We start from the raw sequence: 22096 nt of genomic DNA on the forward strand, positions 1-22096 counted from the left end.
AATATTCAACATCTTAATTACCACCTCAAAATCCACTCGCTTAAGTTAGACCACCCAGTTCAGGAACTTACTCCTATACTAACTAAACCAGGACTAGAATTTAATAAAAACAAAAAACTCAATGACTCATTTGCCACTAGGGCTAGTAAACTAGAAATAGAGGTAGGAATTGATAACATACCAGTGGCTCTATATCATATTAATCAGCCTATGGAGTGCCACACTCCATATCTAATTAAAAAAGCCACAGACGAAACACCATTTCCACCTTTTAAAAAAGTTCCGTTTGAAGCCGCAGCCAACGAAAATTACCCGGAGCACATCCATATATACACGGATGGCTAAAATCCCCCAGATAATGGTAGGGTTGGCTTCGCAATAGTAGAAAAAAGATATCTAAACACTCCAAACTTGTTAAATATGCCAGGCTGTCAGACAACCTATCAGTCTACACAGCAGAACTGACAGCCATCTATGAGGCACTAATCTGGATCAGAAATAAACAATATCCTAAAAGTGTTATCTTCTCAGATATCCTTAGCTCAATCCAATCTCTTCAAACTAATAAATCTACTAGGCCAGGCATCTTAGCAGCTATCCACAATAAACTCCACGAATTAAACCAACTTAACCTAACAGTAGTATTCGAATGGGTCCCAGCTCATGTAGGAATAATTGGTAACGAAGTAGCCGACTATGGAGCAAAAACAGCACTCTCAATCACCAGTACAATTACCGCACAACAGAGCTAATGTCAAAAGTAAAAAAAACACTACATAAATCAATGGCAAGCAAACTGGGACCTTACAAATAATACATGGCACTACAACATCAAGCCACTAGTCAACTCAATAAGACCTAAATACAAAAACACCTTTGTGGATAAACTAATCACTAAAGTACGCCTAGGTAAATCTTCACAACTCAACAGCTGCTCATTTACCAAACTAAACCCAGAATGTGATTGTGGCACCCGGGAAGATATGAAACACTATCTCCTGGATTGCACGCTACATACCACACAAAGAAAACTAATGATAGAGTCAATAACCGAAGCCAACCATAATAAACAAATAACGCCTAACTTCCTACTAAACCCGGATAAACATCTAAAACATAAAACCTTCAAAGCAGTTTATCTATTCGTCCAGTCCACCAAACCAAAACTATAAAATAAACCAATAATAGGCACTCCTAACCATTCACTAGTACGCCCCTAAGAAGGAACTGCTACCAATTCGAACTCTACTCGATGCTTTCCAACCTAGGGGCCAAAGGTGAATAGGTGAAATAAGAACCAATACAGTGTTAATAGATTATTCATAAGGATTGTTCAAAACCACTCACTTGTAAGCCCTTACATAAGAGCTGCAACCAATTTGGAACTCGGACCCGATGCACTCTACTGCAAGTGGCCAAAGGTGGGGAGGTAGCGAACTTCCGAATAGATTAATGTACATATACTATGTTATGATTTTATTCTAAAATCGTGTTTGGCAAATTGGTCCAGTCCACCAAACCAAAACTATAAAATAAACCAATAATAGGCACTCATAACCATTCACTAGAACACCCCTAAGAAGGAACTGCTACCAATTCGAACTCTACTCGATGATTTCCAACCTAGGGGCCAAAGGTGAATAGGTGAAATAAGAACCAATACAGTGTTAATAGATTATTCATAGGGATTGTTCAAAACCACTCGCTTGTAAGCCCTTACATAAGAGCTGCAACCAATTTGGAACTCGGACCCGATGCACTCTACTGCAAGTGGCCAAAGGTGGGGAGGTAGCGAACTTCCGAATAGATTAATGTACATATACTATGTTATGATTTTATTCTAAAATCGTGTTTGGCAAATTGGTCCAGTCCACCAAACCAAAACTATAAAATAAACCAATAATAGGCACTCATAACCATTCACTAGAACACCCCTAAGAAGGAACTGCTACCAATTCGAACTCTACTCGATGCTTTCCAACCTAGGGACCAAAGGTGAATAGGTGAAATAAGAACCAATACAGTGTTAATAGATTATTCATAGGGATTGTTCAAAACCACTCGCTTGTAAGCCCTTACATAAGAGCTGCAACCAATTTGGAACTCGGACCCGATGCACTCTACTGCAAGTGGCCAAAGGTGGGGAGGTAGCGAACTTCCGAATAGATGAATGTAAATATACTATGTTATGATTTTACTCTAAAAATCGAGTTTTGGCAAATTGGTACATAGCACTCCCAAATGAGATCGCAGCAAACCAATTCAATAAGGCGCTAACCATCCAACCAAAGCCAATATATCAAACAGGATAGGATCACTAATTATCAACCTCTCTTTTTACAGCTCGCCTAATGGTCCAAGCCAGCCAACCACGACCCAGAATAACCACATGTATATATCGCACATTTCATGTAATCGCACCATGCACTTTATTAATGATGAATAAAACTAGCAGACACGGTAAGTCACTTAGGGCATAGAAGGACAACTGGAAAACAGAAAACAGAAGATTGACCAAGTAAGATCAATATAGTATAAGGGCGCAAGCCCAACAACCCCCTAGTATACAGTTACCAACATACAGATATAATTATTTCATTAATCTTTTGCGGGGGGCGGGAAACAAAATTAATAGTACGCTGGAGTGGCTGACAGTTATGTTATGTGACTATTCATTACTAATAAGCTAACTATCTTTCTCTCCTTTCTCTCTCTCTTTCATTGATTGGTAAAATAAATATGTTAAGCACTAGGCTTTTTTAACCAATACATACACTACAAGGGCTCGCCCTTCAAATTAGATATTTAGAATAGACTAATCCCCCCCCCCCCCGCCATTGTGTTAACAAAACTACGCAAGGGCGGGGGGGGGGGGGGGGGGGTGGTGGTGGTCATGATGACTGTTGGAAACATTAGAATAGGGACGTAAGACAATAGGTACAACCTAAACACCAAACTAGGATTACACACAGACAACATGCTCACCGCAACAGCACACAGGATGCATTGACTAATGATAACAATGCATCCGCCCCACATTTTAATGGCCCAGCACGTGCTCTAATAAGGAACCGGACAAAAGAATACCGGTTCCGAGTTAACAATTGCAATGCACCCGGGGGAGGCCGAACAAAAGAATATTGGCCGCCCCTACCCAATCCCCAAATACTTGCTGCTGGGAAATGTACTTGGTGTCACTGAGGAGGAAACTGAAGACCAAACCAACATCAGCGCTGCGACCACCCCGGAACAAATCGCCTTGCCTGCCAGTGTCTACACAATTGCACGAGTCTCCTCTGGGTTGTCATGCCACGACCAGAAGAGGTCAGGTCCTTATCAGGACCCTACGGACAACCTAGGGAGACAACCAGCAACATGAAGGTCGATAAGTAACGAGCTACTCTTGACTCACTAACGAGCTACACTCGATTCAAAACCTATACTAGCTCAACCATTTACCTTTCGACCGACCGTTCAAAATTGCGCCAAAATTACTCAACAAAACTGCGCACCATTTTCTCTTTGGCTTTAAAATGGCTCCACTCAAAATTCCATAGCACCACCACCACCCCCACCCGCCTGCTACCGATTCAATCGGACTGCTGGTGCTCCCTTGCACCTGCCAGTGCAGGCGGTCCCTCCTCCCCCCCCCCCCCCCCACACCTTTCCTGTCATGGACAAAGGGGCCAGCCAAGGCCGGCTCTTGTGCCCACGACAGGCGTGCGCTACAACAGCTTGTTCTGAATGTGCACGTAAAACCCTATGACCTGACCTGACCTGACCTGACCGCAGTTTGTTACTGATGATATTGCTGAACGCCATGGACACGTATGCCTAAGACTGCCGCTAAGACATTCGGAACTGAATCCAATAGTCTGATTTGAAGTCAAGTAAAAGGACACATAGCTCGTCATAATGATGGTAAAATGACCACGGTAAGGAAAGAATTGGCACTTGGTTTGAACTCTGTCACACCTACAAACGTCTCTGACGCCGTTAAACATGTAATAAAGATCGAAGATTTCAGAAAGCAAAATTGTTTATAAGAAATAAAATACCACCTGTGATAGTCTCCCTTAACGAAGACAGTGGTGAAGAAATGAATTCGTCGAGTGACTAAGTTGCTTCTCCCTACCCATCAAGCATATAACGTTCAATGCATTTATTAACTCTTTTAACACTGAAAGCAATTTATTCCCATGACATTCATTATCAGTCACTATCAAGCAACCTATCAATTGAACAAATATAAACGTGTATTACAAAACACGGACACTCAATTTAAAACCATATAAAACCATCTACATACGAAGCCAGAGGTGGCTGTGGGGATGGGCAGAGGGCCACGCCTCCACCAATCGCGGGTATACAATATTCTGGCCACGCGCGTGTGTGTGTGTGTATGCAATATGTCACAATGAATATTACGAGATTAAAGATCACCCAAACCCCCCTCACTAAAGGGGAACGTGGCCTTCAGATGAACACTTGCCCGTGCATTAGTAAACAATAAATATTATATATTATTCATGGACATACAACCTGAGTCATAATTTATCAACCTATCTTATAGTTATTTTACAGTGTTTTATCCCCAATAGCACCAAAACGTATTTATTTTTATATCAGTACCTTAAAGACATAGCAGGTGCGGATCCAGAAGTTTTTTAATAACGGGGGCCCAAAACCCGTTGTTGCTATTGAACAGGTGGATGGGATAAATATAAATTATTTGTGTATTCTGTAATATATTATATTGTTTAACAAAAATAGAGGGCGTGTCACGTGGACTCTCCGCTTGAATCCGCGCCTGAATTGTTTATTAAATTCTTAAATATAGGTCATACTACAATATATTCAGCTAGGAAGGTGGAAAAGAACATTAGTTTGAAACACACTACAGATTGGTGCTTTTGTTATGCAAATAGCCTCAGTTATTTATAGGAGAAAAAACCTGCATTCAAAACATACAGAGATATTTGTAAAATGGAAATAAGTCAACTTCGTGCATTTGAGATGATGAATTGTATATGAAATATGTCGGGGTTTGGATTTGTTTTCACGCGTATGTAAACAAAACAAGTATTGAATAGGAAATAAACAATTGAAGAGGACTATAGTATCCATTTTTAATCCAGTCAAACATATATATTCCCGAGAAGTAAGACGAGAAAGCTCTGCGACTGTACGACAATTCTATGTCTTTCCAAATCACTGTATTCATGTATCAATGGAAACTGACTGCATGTTATCATGTTTGATCTTCTTCTTCTTCGTTCAGTTTCTTAATGCTCCTCAAAATTCAAAAGTTTTACTGCCCACGTGAATTTAGCAATCAACTACAAGTTGTTTCTCTCGCCCAAAAATGTTTTTCTGTTTAGTCCGGGTTGTGGCCACATTGTTCTACCTGTCATAAGCTGGACATCTTTGCAGAATATGCTCTGGAATTTGGAGTTCTTTGTTTGATATAAAATTACGTAGTTTATAAATATCTTCACCAGCGTCGCGTATTAGTTCGGACAGATATCGTTTGACAGCCTTCGAATACAGACGATTCATTGCAATGTTCGAGGGAATCTAATGAATCAATTCGTTTTGACCTTGAGCATAGTCAAATGAAGTTATTAGGCCTATATTGAAATGCAATTTGTTTTTTGTTTTTTTATATAAATGAGGATCGGCTATATACATGGCAAATAATTAAAAAATATAGTTCATTGCAAAACAAAGGCGAATTCGCTGAAATAAAATAATAATAAGAATAATGCATACCTTCTACAGCTGTCCAGTTTGTTTGACAGAGCGAACTGACATTTCCAAGAGTTTGAGATAAACTGTCGATGTTTTGATTGGCGTTGCTCAAATCTTGAGTCAAAGTGTCGATACTTTGATTGGCGTTGCTCAGATCTTGAGATAAACTTTCGATGTTTTGATTGGCGTTGCTCAAATCTTGAGTCAAAGTGTCAATATTTCCATTGGCAATGCTCAGAACTGCATTCAAATTGGTAATATTTTCATTTAGGGCGATTATTTTCCCCTCACATGCAGTAAGACTGAATCGAGAAACAAAACCAACATCATCATTTTGTGTGTGAATGAATCAGTAATGGTTGTACTTTACCAAATAAAATCTCATAGGCGACCATGTTAACGTTTGGGATTAAAAACGTTATATGCAATACACTAGTGCCAACCAAATGATGACCCATAATAGTACTACAACCCCTCCCTCAAAGTTTTAACTGAAGAATGTAGAACCTTTCATGACTCATGTTCGATACAACCGGATATTGTTACAACACCCCTAGTTTCGATACAAACCTGTAGTACGTTTTTGTACAGGTACCCCATACATGGTTCAAGAACATAATGGTACTAGATGAAATAAAATTGCATATATTTTTTCCCCCAGATAAAACTAAACATTTTGACAACAAACACTATCACATTTATCACCAATGGCAGTTAAAGGGACACGCCCTAGTTGTTAACCATTACGCCGTTGTTTTTCGCTATTGAACCCATTTTTTCACAAATAAAATTGCACTTTACTTACCGTTTATTATTTAGAATATACATTTCCATTCACCTGAAGTGTTTTTTGGTAATCCTGGTAATCCTGGTGTTTGTAATACCACAAAATTCATTTTTCGTATTTCATAAAATGCCACGGGCCTCTGAGAAAAAACCGTTGAGCAGACAAGGTCTAATCTATTTTTAGAGGGGATATTCCCATTTCAATGTCACAGACGTTGGTATACCACGTGACCGTTATCATTTTGGTTCGGTTCGTTTTCTCGTGCACGGTCCGCGCAATAAACATCCGATTTGTTGTCGTTTGCTAGTTGTTCATTTGTGAGATTTTTCTTCACAGTTCGTGTACATTTTCAGTAACAATAAAGTTCAGACAAATAAGTATCTCAATACAAAACGTTACAAACCCTTAAAACCAATAATTTTGCTAAGTCTTACGATATCTGGAGAGGGGATACAACCAGGACAGAACATTTGGAACAAGTCCAGGAGAGGTGAAAGGAACGCACCCCATGTCTGTGCGCACTCTGTGAAATTTGTCGTGACATTGTTGTGCTTCGAGCGACATGTACCGGTGACATCAGAATACTAACTTTCAAAATTATTTCAAGCAATTGGGACATGGGGATTCCCATGGTATTTATCGATATAAAACCTGCTTTTTCACTCCATTTGATAAAAACGTGATCTAAGTGTGTTACAGGTTTGTAGATTAACCAAATTATAATTTATTTTCGCTGGATGGAACTAGGGCGTGCGGCTTTAACTGTTCTATCAAAAGTTAGGTGTCTCTCGAACTTTCACCCGTCCGGATGTTATTCGGTTTAGTACTGCCTAATAAGACTTTAAAAACATATTTTAAGTAAACATTAGAGATGACGTACAGTACCGACTGTTCAACCCCCCCCCCCCCCCCCCAACACACACACACGCATGTACGCACACACAAACACACGCGCGCGCACACACACACACACGCATGCACGCATACGCGCGCCCGCGCGCAAACACACACACACACACACCCTGCAAATTAGTTAAGCACCTCCCAGTTTATAACTCGCAAGTAACTGTGACCAGTTTATGGATATACAACAATGTTCTCTATGTACAGAGGATAACAAACACGAAAGTCAACAAGTAACAGCGTCATTACATCAACATTTAATGTACTCGTACTCTTGAGGGGAAAACCCCCAGATACCGTAAATAGGCTTGACAATGTATGGTGACTATGCAGCTGGAATCGCATTGAAGTGGTTGGTATAAGTACTATATCCATGCCATCACAGTAATTACTCGCATTGAAGTGGTTGGTATAAGTACTATATCCATGCATCACAGTAATTACTCGCATTGAAGTGGTTGGTATAAGTACTATATCCATGCCATCACAGTAATTACTCGCATTGAAGTGGTTGGTATAAGTACTATATCCATACCTTCACAGTATTTAATCGCATTGAAGTGGTTGGTATAAGTACTATATCCATGCCATCACAGTAATTACTCGGTTGATCATTTGAGTAGGTAACGCGATGCAACGTCAATTGCTAATTGTAATGTAAACAACCACAAATACAAAAATATAACAATTTTATCCATACTGAGTTTAATTCCGCAAATACCACAAAGACAAGGTCAGTATTTGTCAAATTGTGTTTGGAATATCTCGCAGATTCAGAAATGTTGGCTAAATGATACATCAAAACGCAGTTGGATTCGGCACTCCTTGGACGTTAAGTTAGAAATCAAGAATGCATTTGGTAAACAGTAACTCTTCAGTATAAATGTATATTCAAATTTATTACACATTTTATTTTGTTATTAATATGATTTGTGCACTCTTGCTGGTTACAGTGTCTCTAATTTTTATATATCGTCCGTTGCCCTGTTTCGGTCAGGTTCCTGTTTTGGTGGTTGCGTCCTTTGAGCGCAACAGTAAGTACATTGGAATATTTTTTTTTTACGAATTTGACTTTTGCAGAAATGTTCGTAAAAATAAAGTTCAAACGAACAAAGAAAGCAAGATTGAACTTTAACCACTCATAAACACGGCACATTTCTTAATAGCTTTTTTTCTATGATTGTCAAAGACTGTAATTTGAAAGAAAACGTAATTTTAAAAACTATTTCTGTCTGTTCTCAGCTGTACTAGTATCTGGTTATTGAAGTCACATGCTTGTCGCGGCGTCTGCTGGTAAAACACTCTTTACATATACTTGCCAAAAATATATAGTCCTTATATGTTTTAACATAAATATCTTTCTGGATATCTGTTTATATATTTATTAAAACTCAGAATGCAGCTTATAACCAAACAATTTTACCATTATAACCATTCATTTGCTCAACTTATAACACGATTGCAAGACATCATAACTGTTATGTTCGTTTTCCTAAAATGTTGTAATTTACCTTAAAATATTTAAAATATTTTTAATGAAATATTATAAGTGTATGTTTTGTTGAGCAACATATATGTTTTGATAAAACACTGAAAAAAATAATGTGTTGGAAAGTGTTTGCTGTAAGCTATACCACTAAACGTATTACACACCGAAACAGGTTACGTAGTTAACAATATTTACCGAACGTACAGTAAATTTAGCTACTTAGCGGCCAGTAGAGTGCTCATGTGAAGTGTAGAAATACTAATAAAACGATAGGTATTTGAATAACAACTGTCTGTTTATTAATATTGATATGCTTTAGAACCGAATGCTTATGCCACTGGTCCACTCATGGTATATATATATATATATATATATATATATATATATATATATATATATATATATAAACTCCAAAAGAAACGCGAATACGTAGATTGGAGGTTTTGAGTGCACTCATTGAAATACGTCCCAAAGTTCTTAAAATAATCGTTTCTATGAAAAACTTAAACAATTCGTAAAGATGAGATTTCATGTTATTGACATGTTAAAAATCGAGGTCGCATTGTCATTTGAAATGTCAAGGCCATGGCGCTTCTTCAATGGCGTCACATGCCACTCAAACATGTCCACTAATAGCGGGTGTGTCCGCCATTGCTGGCCATGACCGCCGCACACCTCTTACCCATGGAGAGGAAGAGGTTCCTGATGAAGGCCCTGGGCACGTTGTTGTAGGTGTCCACGACGGCCTGGCGGAGCTGCTGCTGTGTCACCACGGGAGCAGGGCGTTGGTTCATCATGCGCTGAACCTCGTCCCACAAGTGCTCGATGGGGTTCAGATCCGGGCTTAAAGCTGGCCAGTCCATTGTGATGATGTTGTGCTGTGCCAGGAATGCCTGGGTGACCCGTGCCGTGTGTGGCCTGGCGTTGTCGTGCTGGTAAACCATCTGACGGTGACCCGCGAAAAAAGGCACCACCACAGGCGTGAGCACTTCGTCGATGTAGCGCTTTGCTGTGACGCCCCTGCCGCGTCCTCGGCCGTTGTTGTCGAAGATGACAGGTTGTACACGACGTCCCCAGGATATGGCACCCCACAGCATGACGGAAGGCCCTCCCCAACGGCCCCTCTCCATAACACACGCATCTGTGAAGCGCTCACCTCGACGCCTCCACACCCTCATACGACCGTCGGCCCTATCTAAGCAGTAGCGGCTTTCGTCGGAGAAGACGATGTTCTGCCACTGTCGGTTCCGCCACTGTCGATGCAGAACAGCCCAGTTGTGTCGTGCAAGGCGGTGTCGCTGTGTGAGACGTTGTCCAATGTACGGTCGACGACAGTTCAGATGGATGGCGATCAGACGACGTCGTACCGTGGTGTAGGAAACGGGGCGGTTGTGGGTTCCCACTGTCTGCCGGGCTGTTGTGGTGGCTGGTACGAACCGATCACGCATGTGAGTTCGGACGATGCAACGGTCCTGGCGCTGTGACGTCACTCTGGGACGGCCGCTACGTGGACGGTCAACGACGTTGTTGTTCTGTAGAAATCGGTCTATGAGACGGTAGATTGTCGAGACATGGACACCGAAAGCACGTGCAACCTGCCTGGCATCCATTCCGGCCTCCAAATTCCCCAAAGCTCTATGTCTGGAATCAGCGTTAAGTCGTGGCATCGTTGTATCGCTACTCGTAAAATGAGTTGAACATTGCTGTCTGGCGTTTCTTTTATACCCAGGCCTGGTAGTGTTTCACGTGCAATTCGCATCTTTCATGATCCACCCGTTTTGCATTCCAGATCGATTTTGGTCGTCAATTTCAGCACGTGCGTGACGTCACACTGTTTTTTTCATGCGTTATGTGGAATTGGATACGCTGACAAGATGGCTATTGGTCAACTTAATCGATTTGTACATAGTTTATTCAAATGTGGGTTTTTTAATATTTTAAAATTTTCGCGTTTCTTTTGGAGTTAAGTATATATATATATATATATATATAGATATATATATAGATAGAGACAGAGACATATATATATATATATATATATATATATATATATATATATATATATATATATATATATATATATATATATATATATATATATAGATAGAGACAGAGACAGATATATATATATATATATATATATATATATATATATATATATATATATATATATATATATATTCAAATGTGGGTTTTTTAATATTTTAAAATTTTCGCGTTTCTTTTGGAGTTAAGTATATATATATATATATATATATATATATATATATATATATATATATATATATATATATATATATCTAGATAGAGAGAGAGACATATATATATATATATATATATATATATATATATATATATATATATATATATATATATAGATATAGATAGAGACAGAGACAGATATATATATATATATATATATATATATATATATACATATACATATAAACAAAAAAAAAAAAAAAAAAAAACCCACACAAAAAACCCCCACAACTGAACCCCCCAAAAATAACAACAAAAAAAAACAAAAAAACAACCCCTCCAAATTTAAAAAAAAACCCCACAAAAAACCCCAAACCATTACGCCCCACCAAAAACAAGTAATAATAATAATAATAATAATAATAATAATAATAAAAGTCAATTTTCATAAACTGCGTGTACACATAACAGTACAAAACCAAATATTTAAACAAAGACAATTTTCCTATATACTAGAACTGAATATATGTACACAACATCAAAGTTGTGCATTACTGTCAATATTAAATAGTTATATGATATTAATATTAATATTCAGGTCAACACCACGGTGTTTTGGTTCATCCACCCAGATGTTACGTACTATGGTACTGATACAATTATTATTTATCGATTTAATCTTTCACGTCGAACAGTCATAGGTTGATGACAGCGTCATACTGAGATACAACATGACGTTCGTAGTTCATTATACGAATAGCTGCGCACGGCTTGATTTTATCCAATCTGATTAAAATTAACTCTACTGGTATCCAGTGGAGCTAATTTTAATCAGATTGGATTCTATAATACGTTTCTGAATCCAAAGGAAAATAGGGTAACAGATTGAGCCTGGCCGTATCTGTCCGCCAGTGCTGGTAACAGATAGTCAGAGTTGGCTGTTGTCTAAACCAAAGATCATCCGGCGTGACCAAAGTTCGAGGTGCACCAAATTTTGATATGGCAGTCCTACCATTTGTGATTAATGTGACTGTTGTAAAAAGAAAATAATCATAATAAAAAGTTTCATCTGGGCAATACAAGTATGCAATTTAATTTCAACTAGTACGGCTCTGTCAAGTTGCCTTGTGCTTGAAACATGTATGGAGTACCTGTAAAACTAAGTACTACAATTTTATGCGAAACTAGGGGTGTTGTAAAATCATCTGGTTATATCAAAAATGAGCCGTGAAAGGTACCACATTCTTCAGTTAATACTTTGCGGGTGGGTTTGTCGTACTATTTATGGGTTATAGTTTGGTTGATATATTGCATATATAATGTTTTTAAACACTAAATATTACTATTTATTATTGCTAATACACTAATTACATTTTAATTTCGTGGTATTAGAAACACCAGGATGAACGGAAACAATAAAATAAGTAATATCTGATTTGAATTGTTAAAAAACCAGCTTTAATAGTTACAAACAGGCCGTAGTGTTTTAAAATTTGGGTCTGTCACTTTAATTATATAAAACTAAACTTGTGGGGTTCGAAACATTCGGGTTCTGACGGTGTCTTTAGAACAGCCAACGCACCAACGTGATTGCAATATTCACTGAAACATGAACAATATGATCACACTCTTCGAAAGATGCCACCAATGGGGGTGGGGTGGGTGAGAGAGTTATTGCTGAGCTTTTCAACCAGTGAAATGCAATACACGTTCTAGCCATGTTGGCCTCAGATGTTAGTGTTTCTATTTGTTCACATGGAAAACTATATGCCCAGAAATCTGAGTGTGTAACCAGTATCTTAAATTGTATCCTGCAACCACCGTTTTTATTAACAGAATATGATAACGGATAAAGCAAAGTCTTATTCGTATAGTAACAAGATGTGACTTTCGTCATTCATGTGACGTCACACGCATAGCTACATTACAAAATCGCTTATTTGACCTCTAGGTCATAGTACAATGTGGCTGAAATAACAGAAATAATATCTTTTCCCCATAATTTTTATGGTCTGCAAGATAAAAATAATAACTAGTTAATGACTTGGGATATCTGTTTAAAGCTGATATCCGACGTCATTAACTAGTTACTCTCTCGTTATCCAGCAACCACCATTTTTATTAATAGAATATGATGACGGATAAAAGCAGTCGCGGAATTTCCAATTCTTATCTTCACAGGATAAAACAGATATCCGACGTCATTAACTGGCCTCAGACCACAATTAATTTCGCTATATGTTTCTATACAGCCTTAGTGGCTATAATTTTTTTATTAATATCAGCAGGCCCGTGAAGTTTTGTATGTACCTTTGCCTGCATGGGGGACACATACCCTGAAAAGGACAACCCCTGTTGTTCAGCTCTTTCTCTCAGCATATTGGTTTAAACAGACACACCCTCTAAACCAGGCCGGAGTACACCCATTTTACACAAAAAGCACTACTTTTGCATGGGCCGGAATTACCACAAACAAGTCTTCAATGTCAACAAGTTACACATGTTTACAAACTACATGCTATCCCCTGTCACTTCAGTCAAACAGTTGCCACTTCATAGCTGTCTGCCATGAAATAATCACAGTCAAACAGCAGACTACTTGCGCGGTCAAACTTCCGGATTTTGCACAACCAAATGGGAAGATAACTGTAATCTGAGGCCAACTAGTTATTCTCTCTTTATCCTGCAGCCACCATTTTTATTGACAGAATATGATGACGGATAAAAGCAGTCACGGAATTTCCCATTCTTACCGTCACAGGATAAAAAGATATCCGACGTCATTAACTAGTTAATCTCTATATATTTTATGTACATAATAACAACAACTTACTACTACTACTACTACTACTACTACTACTACTACTACTACTACTACTATTACTACTACTACTACTACTAGTAGTAGTAGTAGTAGTATTAAAATAAAGAAAACACACAAATTAAGCAATAAACAAAACAGAAAGGCATCACTAGAATATAGTGAGTATTATATAAATAATAACTGGTTATTCTCTTCAGATATCGGGTATATCCTGCGAAGGTTAGAACGGCGAATGCGTGAGTAGGATAAAGTAGATATCTTACGACAGTAACCGGTTATTTTATTTATGTTCCAATCCCACAATAATACGAAAATAAAATGTATTTAACCTTTTTACTTCACAACTTTACCGTTTTCTAGGGTAATAGGCCCACACGTGTTGAATGCCTAGTCGACTACAATATCTATACACTAAAACAAAATAGTTCTAAAATAACAATTTATTTCTTATTTTAAGAATAAAAATTAACTTGAAAAAGGTTTTTAAAAATAAAAACCCATTAACTGAAAGTAAAAGAATAATTAGTCATTATATCGTGACAATACATATAGTATTTTCAGAATAAAACTATATACTGAAAGGATATATTATATACAAATCTGAATAATGTTATATTTTCATATCAAACCAATTTTCTGAAAAAAACACCAAAAAAACCCCCCAAACACTAAACCCCCCAAACAAACAGAATTACTAAACAAACACCCCCAACACCCCCTAAAAAAAACCCACAAAAAAAACCCAACTCCACAAACCTATATATCATTGTCAATCCATGTCAGTGGCCTACTTACCCACAACGACAGGCTGCGAGTTTCGAGTTCACATCTCTATGTCGCCAACTGTGTCGTTTCTCTGAAATTAGATAACAGGATATAAAATACGTGTTGAGAGAGAGAGAGAGAGAGAGAGAGAGAGAGAGAGAGAGAGAGAGAGAGAGAGAGAGAGAGAGAGAGAGAGAGAGAGAGAGAGAGAGCGAGAGCGAGAGCGAGAGCGAGAGCGAGAGAGAGAGAGAGAGAGTAAAGTTTGTTTTGTTTAATGACTCCACCAGAGCACGTTGTTTTAAACCGTATCTAACGAGCGAAAGCGAATTGGATATGTTTTTAAGCAACGAATTATATTTCTTACATATCCTAAAAAAAAACCCAACCAGCATTAAACTGAATTTCAACGTCTTTTCCAACTAAAACATATTGACGGCCCTAGCGCTTATAGTTAACTTATGCGTCGGAAACAAATCAATTTTAGTGTGTCTTTAAGTTATTACACGTACATGTGTTGTTAGTATGTGTTTTGAAAAATAACGAATGATGTTCTCACCAACGGGTGTGTAAGAAATTGATTTTGTTTAGACTTACAATTTTCCGCATTGCGTAATTTTCCTGCTATTCTACTTCAAAATGTCTGGATGGTCTTTGTGTTATGAATCACGCGATGTGTGTCGCGTACATGTATTTACTTCAATCCACTAACACCAAACAAGTGAATGAATGAAACACAAATTATTGCAAGTAGAATCTAAGATACCATGTTCTTACAAACATCACAGAACAGAACACACCACAAGACAAGCAGTTACATGCAACACACAACCGGTCTCGGTGGTGTCGTGGTTAAGCCATCGGACATAAGGCTGGTAGGTACAGGGTTCGCAGTCTGGTACCGGCTTCCACCCAGAGCGAATTTTAACGACTCAATGGGTAGGTGTAAGACCACTACACCCTATTCTCTCTCACTAACCATTAACAACTAACCCACTGTCCTGGACAGACAGCTCAGATAGCCGAGGTGTATGCCCAGGACAGCGTGTTTGAACTTTAATTGGATATAAGCAAGAAAATAAGTTAAAATGAAATGATTGCAAGACACAGGTCAAAATGGAAAGAGGAAAGGTAAAACAGCCGTCACAAATAGCTTCAAGTAAGGATGACCAAACCAACACGGAGACCTAAAATCGTGCCTATTCTGTCCGAAAATGCAAAGATGTTATTTATAAATGATATAACGTGTGACGCTAAGTAAACAAAAGCACTGTAAAATTACACATTTTTAAAAGTGGCCTTCCGTTAATTTAAAAACAGTCGACGCAGCACCAGTTTAACAGCTTGTGTTTAATATATAGGCCTACGGTATTTTAGTGAACTTAACATGTCCATTGTTTTTCCAAATCGCTTGTTCCTGAAAAAAGGAGAATGTTTATACATACTCATATGCAAGTAATTTTTCAGAACTGGTGTCTGGTTAGTAAATTCTCTAGAACCTTATTCCATCAATAAAAATCCGTTTTTCCCCTCCGATATTTTGAAATACCAGTTTAACATGGCGTCCCGTACGTTTCAGTGTGACTCAACTAAGATTGTAAATCCAACAATGGATGTGATATGAATGAATCGTTGAATGAATGAATGAATGAATGAATGAATGTTTAACACAAACAGAGATCGGTTATTAGGTGTCATACGAAGGCAAGCACATCAATATGACTATTTCCACTAAAATTGTACAATTGTGTAAAACACAGTGTAAAGAGCTATGGGGAAAAGTATAATACAATACAAATATATGGATATAATCGCCTGATTGTGGATGTTGGTGGACATAGAAAACTAGTACAGGATGTTGTGAAACTAGAAAACACAACATAACATAAACATGAATACTATATGTGTGTGTGTGTGTGTGTGTGTGTGTGTGTTTGTGTGTGTGAGAGAGAGAGAGAGAGAGAGAGAGAGAGAGAGAGAGAGAGAGAGAGAGAGAGAGAGAGAGAGAGAGAGCGTGAGTTAGTGTGTGTAGAATGGGCGTCAGTCCGGCTTTAAAAGTGTGTGTGTGGGGGGGGGGGGGGACGCGCGCGTGTGTGGGGGACACTTATATAGATTGTCCCCCGGCGTTGAAAAGTGAGGGGGACGCGTCCCCCCTGTCCCCCACCGATCGACGCCCATGGTGTGTAGGCCTATGTTTGTATGCGTTTGTGTCGTGAGTGTGTTTGTTTTTCCAGTTATGTCTATAAAGATAGGCTTATGAGATTATGCTTACCTTCAAGACATTGAAATTCGCGTTTACTTCGTATGCACCAAGAGCCACGCAGAGAAGAAGTATGACGCAATAAGTAGCCATTTTGAGACTGAAATCGAGAAATAACAGTCCCCTGTTTAAAATGTGGTTGTATTGTTAGAAAACTCTGTAAGAATAATTGCGTGGTAACAATCAACCATTTAAAACGTAGACGCAAGACTTTCAGAATTTGGATAACAATTATGAATATTTCAGTTATGGCAAAATTAGCATTTGTTAGCGTCAAATCTTATTTAATAAACTAACCTAGAGTTGGTAGATAGCTATATGTGTGCCAATTTCATTTAGTATATTTACCTATTTTCTTTATCTTCCTTTGAAAAGTAACTACAGGTGTTTTTGACGCAGTATATATTGCCATACGGTGAAATCGTTTTAATAACATATTCAACAGAAAGTGCGTACGTATGTGAAAAGAAACTTCTGATTGGCCCAAAGTTCTATCACGTCAGACCAGTCAGCACGCGCATGTCTTCCTGGTTCTATGAGGCTCGGACACCTATTTGCACCGTAACGGAAATGCCAAGCCACAAACTGTTTGTATCTGCTTCGGAGACATCAACAGATTTGACCCCCTCCGGTGTTTTCCATGCATTGGCTTGAACAAGGCCACGAGAAGGAGTTTTGATTGGTAGAGGTATGGGTGGTCTTCTCTAGAACATTTGTATTATTTAGAAAAAAATAAATATCCGTTACATTAATTAGATACTACCAAATCAAATCCCATAGACGACAATAGTAACATATGTGGCTAAAACTCCTACCTGCAGCGTATCAATCAACATAAACGCCACGGATATAAATACTACCACCCCTCACACTTAAAGTGAATCAGAAAAAAATGGGGGTCAAGCTGCTTGTTTCTGAGATAACGGGTAGCTTCTATGAGTACCCTAGTTCCGCACAAAATTCGAGTACTTTTTTTTTTACAGGTACCCCATACATGTTTCAAGCACAAGGCAACTTGACACATTGGTACTAGATGAAATAAAATTGCATATTTGTTTTACCCAGATGGCAATCTGATTAAAATTAGCTCCACTATTACATGTGGATCTATCACCAGCCAGTTGGAGCTCATGTCCACCAATCAAAACCTTACTTGCAGAATCCTACCAGTGATTTAAAAATAATTTGAAAACATTCCGAATTATCCTGAGGGTATACGACATGTTTCGTGTGAATTACGAATGCCTTAAAACATGTTTTATTTTATAAAATAAATAATTTGTAATGTAAAATTGAAGACTGATTTAGTTTTTTGTTTTTTTTTCTAAATAAATAAATAATCTTTAATGTAAAACTGAAGACTGATAACCCACCCCATACGTACTGGTATGGTTCGCTGTACTGCGGCCACTAAAATAGACTCGCCCGATATTTTTAGAATTTGTATGCTCCCAAATAACGTTATAAAAGGCGAAGTGTGATTGGTCAATATTTAAATTATTATTTACAGACGAAATGTTACCTGGACATTGGGGACTACGCAGTGTTGTTAGCAATCCGATTATAATTAGTTCTGCGAGTAAGGTTTTGATTGGTGGACATGAGCTCCAACTGGCTGGTGTTAGATCCACATGTAATAGTGGAGCTAATTTTAATTAGACTGCCCAGATGAAACTATTTTTTTTTACAACCAACACACATTTATAACCAATCACAGGACTTATGGTGTTCACTTCTCTATCAAAAGTTCCGTGCACCTCCAACTTTGACCCAGCCGGAAGTTATTTGGTTTAGTACTACCTATATAGCGTCATCCCATTGCTCCAGCCGTAGCGACATTTGTTCGTTTCTAGATGAACGTAAAAATAACATTGTCAGGTAACGGCATATCTGATGACGTCACTTTATATTGGTACTTTGTTTTATTGAGCGTTTTTGTTTAAGAACCAAAAAATAATTAAAAATAAATATGAACTTGTATTGCTATAAGCAAGAATGATTCAAATTTAATTATAAGGATTTTCTGAGTATGAAAAAAAACCCAGAAAGCCATCCGCAAACTTATGTGAGAACGGCTTCGTTAATTCACACAGTTTGCGGATGATTTTTTTTTGGTTCATACCCCGATGAACGTAGAAGAAATAACAGACAATGCATAAATAACGTCATCCCATTGGTCTTGCCGTAGCAATGCGAGTTTCTTTATTTTTCGTGTCTGATGACGTTACTTTATATTGGTACTTTTTCTTATTAAGCGCTATTGCTTATAGTACAGTATGAAATGTCAGATATTTGGGGCTAGCTAGATTTTCATGCCAAAATTGATTTTTTGGATTACTTTTGTTAATTAAGATATGCTGAATTCAAAAAAGTTGGGTGCCATTTTTTTCACGTGCATCTTCAGCCACCATTTTTTTTTTAAATTTGGGAAAATACCATAACTTACTGACTACAGAGAACTGTTTTTTGATGAAATTGTTAAATTTTGATGATAGGAAACATTCATAAAATCATTATTCTTAATTATTTGTTATAAATATATATAATTGGTGGCCATTTTGAATAAATAATGAGCATTATTTTGAAATTTTTAAAGCATGTTCTACTGCATTTTGCGTTCGATTATGTAACAAAAACGTAACAAAAGACCAGTTTCATGCCACAACTGACCAAGACCTTGGAGAGATAGCACAATTTCTCCGGAGTTATATGAAGCAGGTAGGCTAGAGAGTTTACTTCACCTGATTTGAGCGAGAAGACAGGGAGGGAGGTGTGAGTTTCATCTTGGTGCTCTTGAGGAGCAATTGAAGTACTACTTTGCTCATGATTTCTACAAATATGCTCGGCTTGTGCCAGTCTATTTTGCCCAAATGCAGTTGCTGCAGAACACTGATCAAGAAATCTGGAAAGCTCCGAAAAGAGGGGACTTCATGGTGACTAAATCAGGCATCCCATTCTAGTGATTTCCCTAGAAATTTGGCAAGGCATTGTAGACCAAACACTTTTGGGGCATTTTCACCATTTTAGGGGCACTTGTTTTTCATTAAAAATGCACAGAGTAATTGAAATAAACATTAATGTAATTTATGTGCTTGCTTTAATAAATGAATGGCAAAAGATATAAAAGGCATATTTTATTAATTAATAATACCATTTTGGGGTGTTTTATAAAAGCAATTTTAGAATTAGAAAAAGGCTTGTTTAATCTCAGGGCAGCATGGTGCTGATTAAGTCAAGATGGTGCTAGACTACTGAGGCATGGTGCTGCACCATGCTAAAACAAGCTAGGGAAAACACTACATTCACAAATCTGTTCGTGGATCAAACATTGGAACAACTTATCAGAGAACTCAAGGTTGCAGGCGGAATTGTTGGAATTGCAAAAAAATGAAGATGCACTCAATAGATTCTTCTTGATTGCTCCTGAGCTAATCAGTCTCATTCACGAATTTCAAGATGGTTCTTGCACCGACGGTGACCATTCAACAACCAAGGAACATTATCAACTAAGTGGTTCAATACCAGTTCGCATGTTCAACAATTCAGCCATAATCAAGGAGGGCATTGTCAAACACTGTGGTGAAAATCGCTTCTTGTGTAAGGCCGCAAAGATTATGAACATAGCATCTAATATGGAGGTTCCAGAAACTGCTAAAGAAGACATTCTCCCCAGAGATGACAAGGATACAAAGACATAGAGTTTGTGTCAGAAAGATTAGTTGCATCTACAGCCGAGAAGTCAATTTGGGATCCGATGAAAAAAATTAAGCTAAGACATTCAGTACGTGTCAGAAGAAAAGTTGCTAAGTCGGTAATAAACTGGTAAAGTTAAGAGAAGATCGACAACTGTTGGCAAGGTTTCTTGATAGTTCAGCAATCACGCCCTAGTATGGTACAGTCTCTAAGTGAGTCAATTGGAAAATTTGAGTTTTCTCCTCAGATGGTCTTCTTCTCATTCCAACTGACAAGAGTGACTTTGTCCACGCTATTGAAGAGTACAAAATGGAACATTCAAGTGAATTGGGGGAGTAAGGGGGGGGGGGGGGGGGGGGGTATTTAGTTATAACCGATGCATGAAACGGAGCCGATACAATGTGTGCATTATCGAAGCAATGGCAGTTGTCCAAGCCATCAAGAAGGGTCCATCGATGGTAAATTGCTCCGATTTTGCACAAGCCTTTGTTCGAAGCATCCATAAAATGACTTCTAGGTATAAACAAGGAAGAGTTATCTTTGACAGATATATTGACAACTCACTGAAAGCTCAAGTCACGTGGCAGAAGGTCTGCTGGTGTTGACCCAGTTAAGTTTGACATCAAGGACTCGACTAATATCAAATTAGTACCACTCAAAACTCTGCTGTCTCACATTGACACAAAATCTTATCTAACAGAGTACTTGGGGAAAGCTCTACTTCACGAATATTCAGATAGCAGCAAGAACTTAGTTGTCGGCTATGGAACCTCAACGCATTCCAAAAAAACCAGATGTCTTTGATCCCAATAATGGTGAGCACTCACACGAGGAAGCAGATGCCTTGATCCCAATGCATGTGCTTGATGCATCCAAGACTGACGGAGACATCCAGGATATAGATGTCTTCATTTTCTTAATGGATTTGTTTTCAACTTACACCATTCCAGGCAAGCTTCATTTCATCACTGGAAAGGGAAAGCGAAACGGACAATTGACATACGAGCAAGATGTTTAGCAGTTGGAAGCGAGAGAAGTAAAGGACTACTAGGCCTTCATGCTTTTACTGGTGCTAATTGGGGGTGGGGGTGGGGGTGGGGGTGGGGGGGGAGAGAGAATGTGCCGGTATATCCAATTATAGGTGGAAAAAGCATTATCTAAGCCTTGGATCCAGTTCCGAAGTAATTGACGTTTTCCGGCAATTCGGTGAGGATGGTTTCGACTTCGACAGCATGTCAAATGAGCTTGAAAGCTTTGTGTCCGCAGTGTATGCCAAGAACAGCAAATGCAGCACAGTAAAGGAACTGAGATGGGAACTGTTCAAATCCAAAAACCTTGAAGCTGTAAAGTTGCCACCAACTCTTGGAGCACCGAAACCACATGTTCAGAGAGCCAATCTCATATCGCTAATCGGTAAAGGGTACA

The 22096-nt window shown here is 38.3% G+C and overlaps 1 long non-coding RNA gene across 1 annotated transcript in view; it reads right to left on the reverse strand.

Moving 5' to 3' along the window:
* Positions 1-18823, reverse strand: part of LOC121389268 — a 29164-nt gene extending 10341 nt beyond the window's left edge. The window contains exons 1-4 of the long non-coding RNA XR_005960049.1: positions 18779-18823; positions 16991-17078; positions 14752-14812; positions 5773-6053 (exon numbers count right to left, since the gene is read on the reverse strand). This is a non-coding gene — a long non-coding RNA (uncharacterized LOC121389268). The remainder of the gene's footprint in view (positions 1-5772; positions 6054-14751; positions 14813-16990; positions 17079-18778) is intronic.
* Positions 18824-22096: the final 3273 nt, after the last annotated feature.

Source organism: Gigantopelta aegis, chromosome 3, assembly GCF_016097555.1.
Source record: "Gigantopelta aegis isolate Gae_Host chromosome 3, Gae_host_genome, whole genome shotgun sequence".
Taxonomy (NCBI): Eukaryota; Metazoa; Mollusca; class Gastropoda; order Neomphalida; family Peltospiridae; genus Gigantopelta; species Gigantopelta aegis.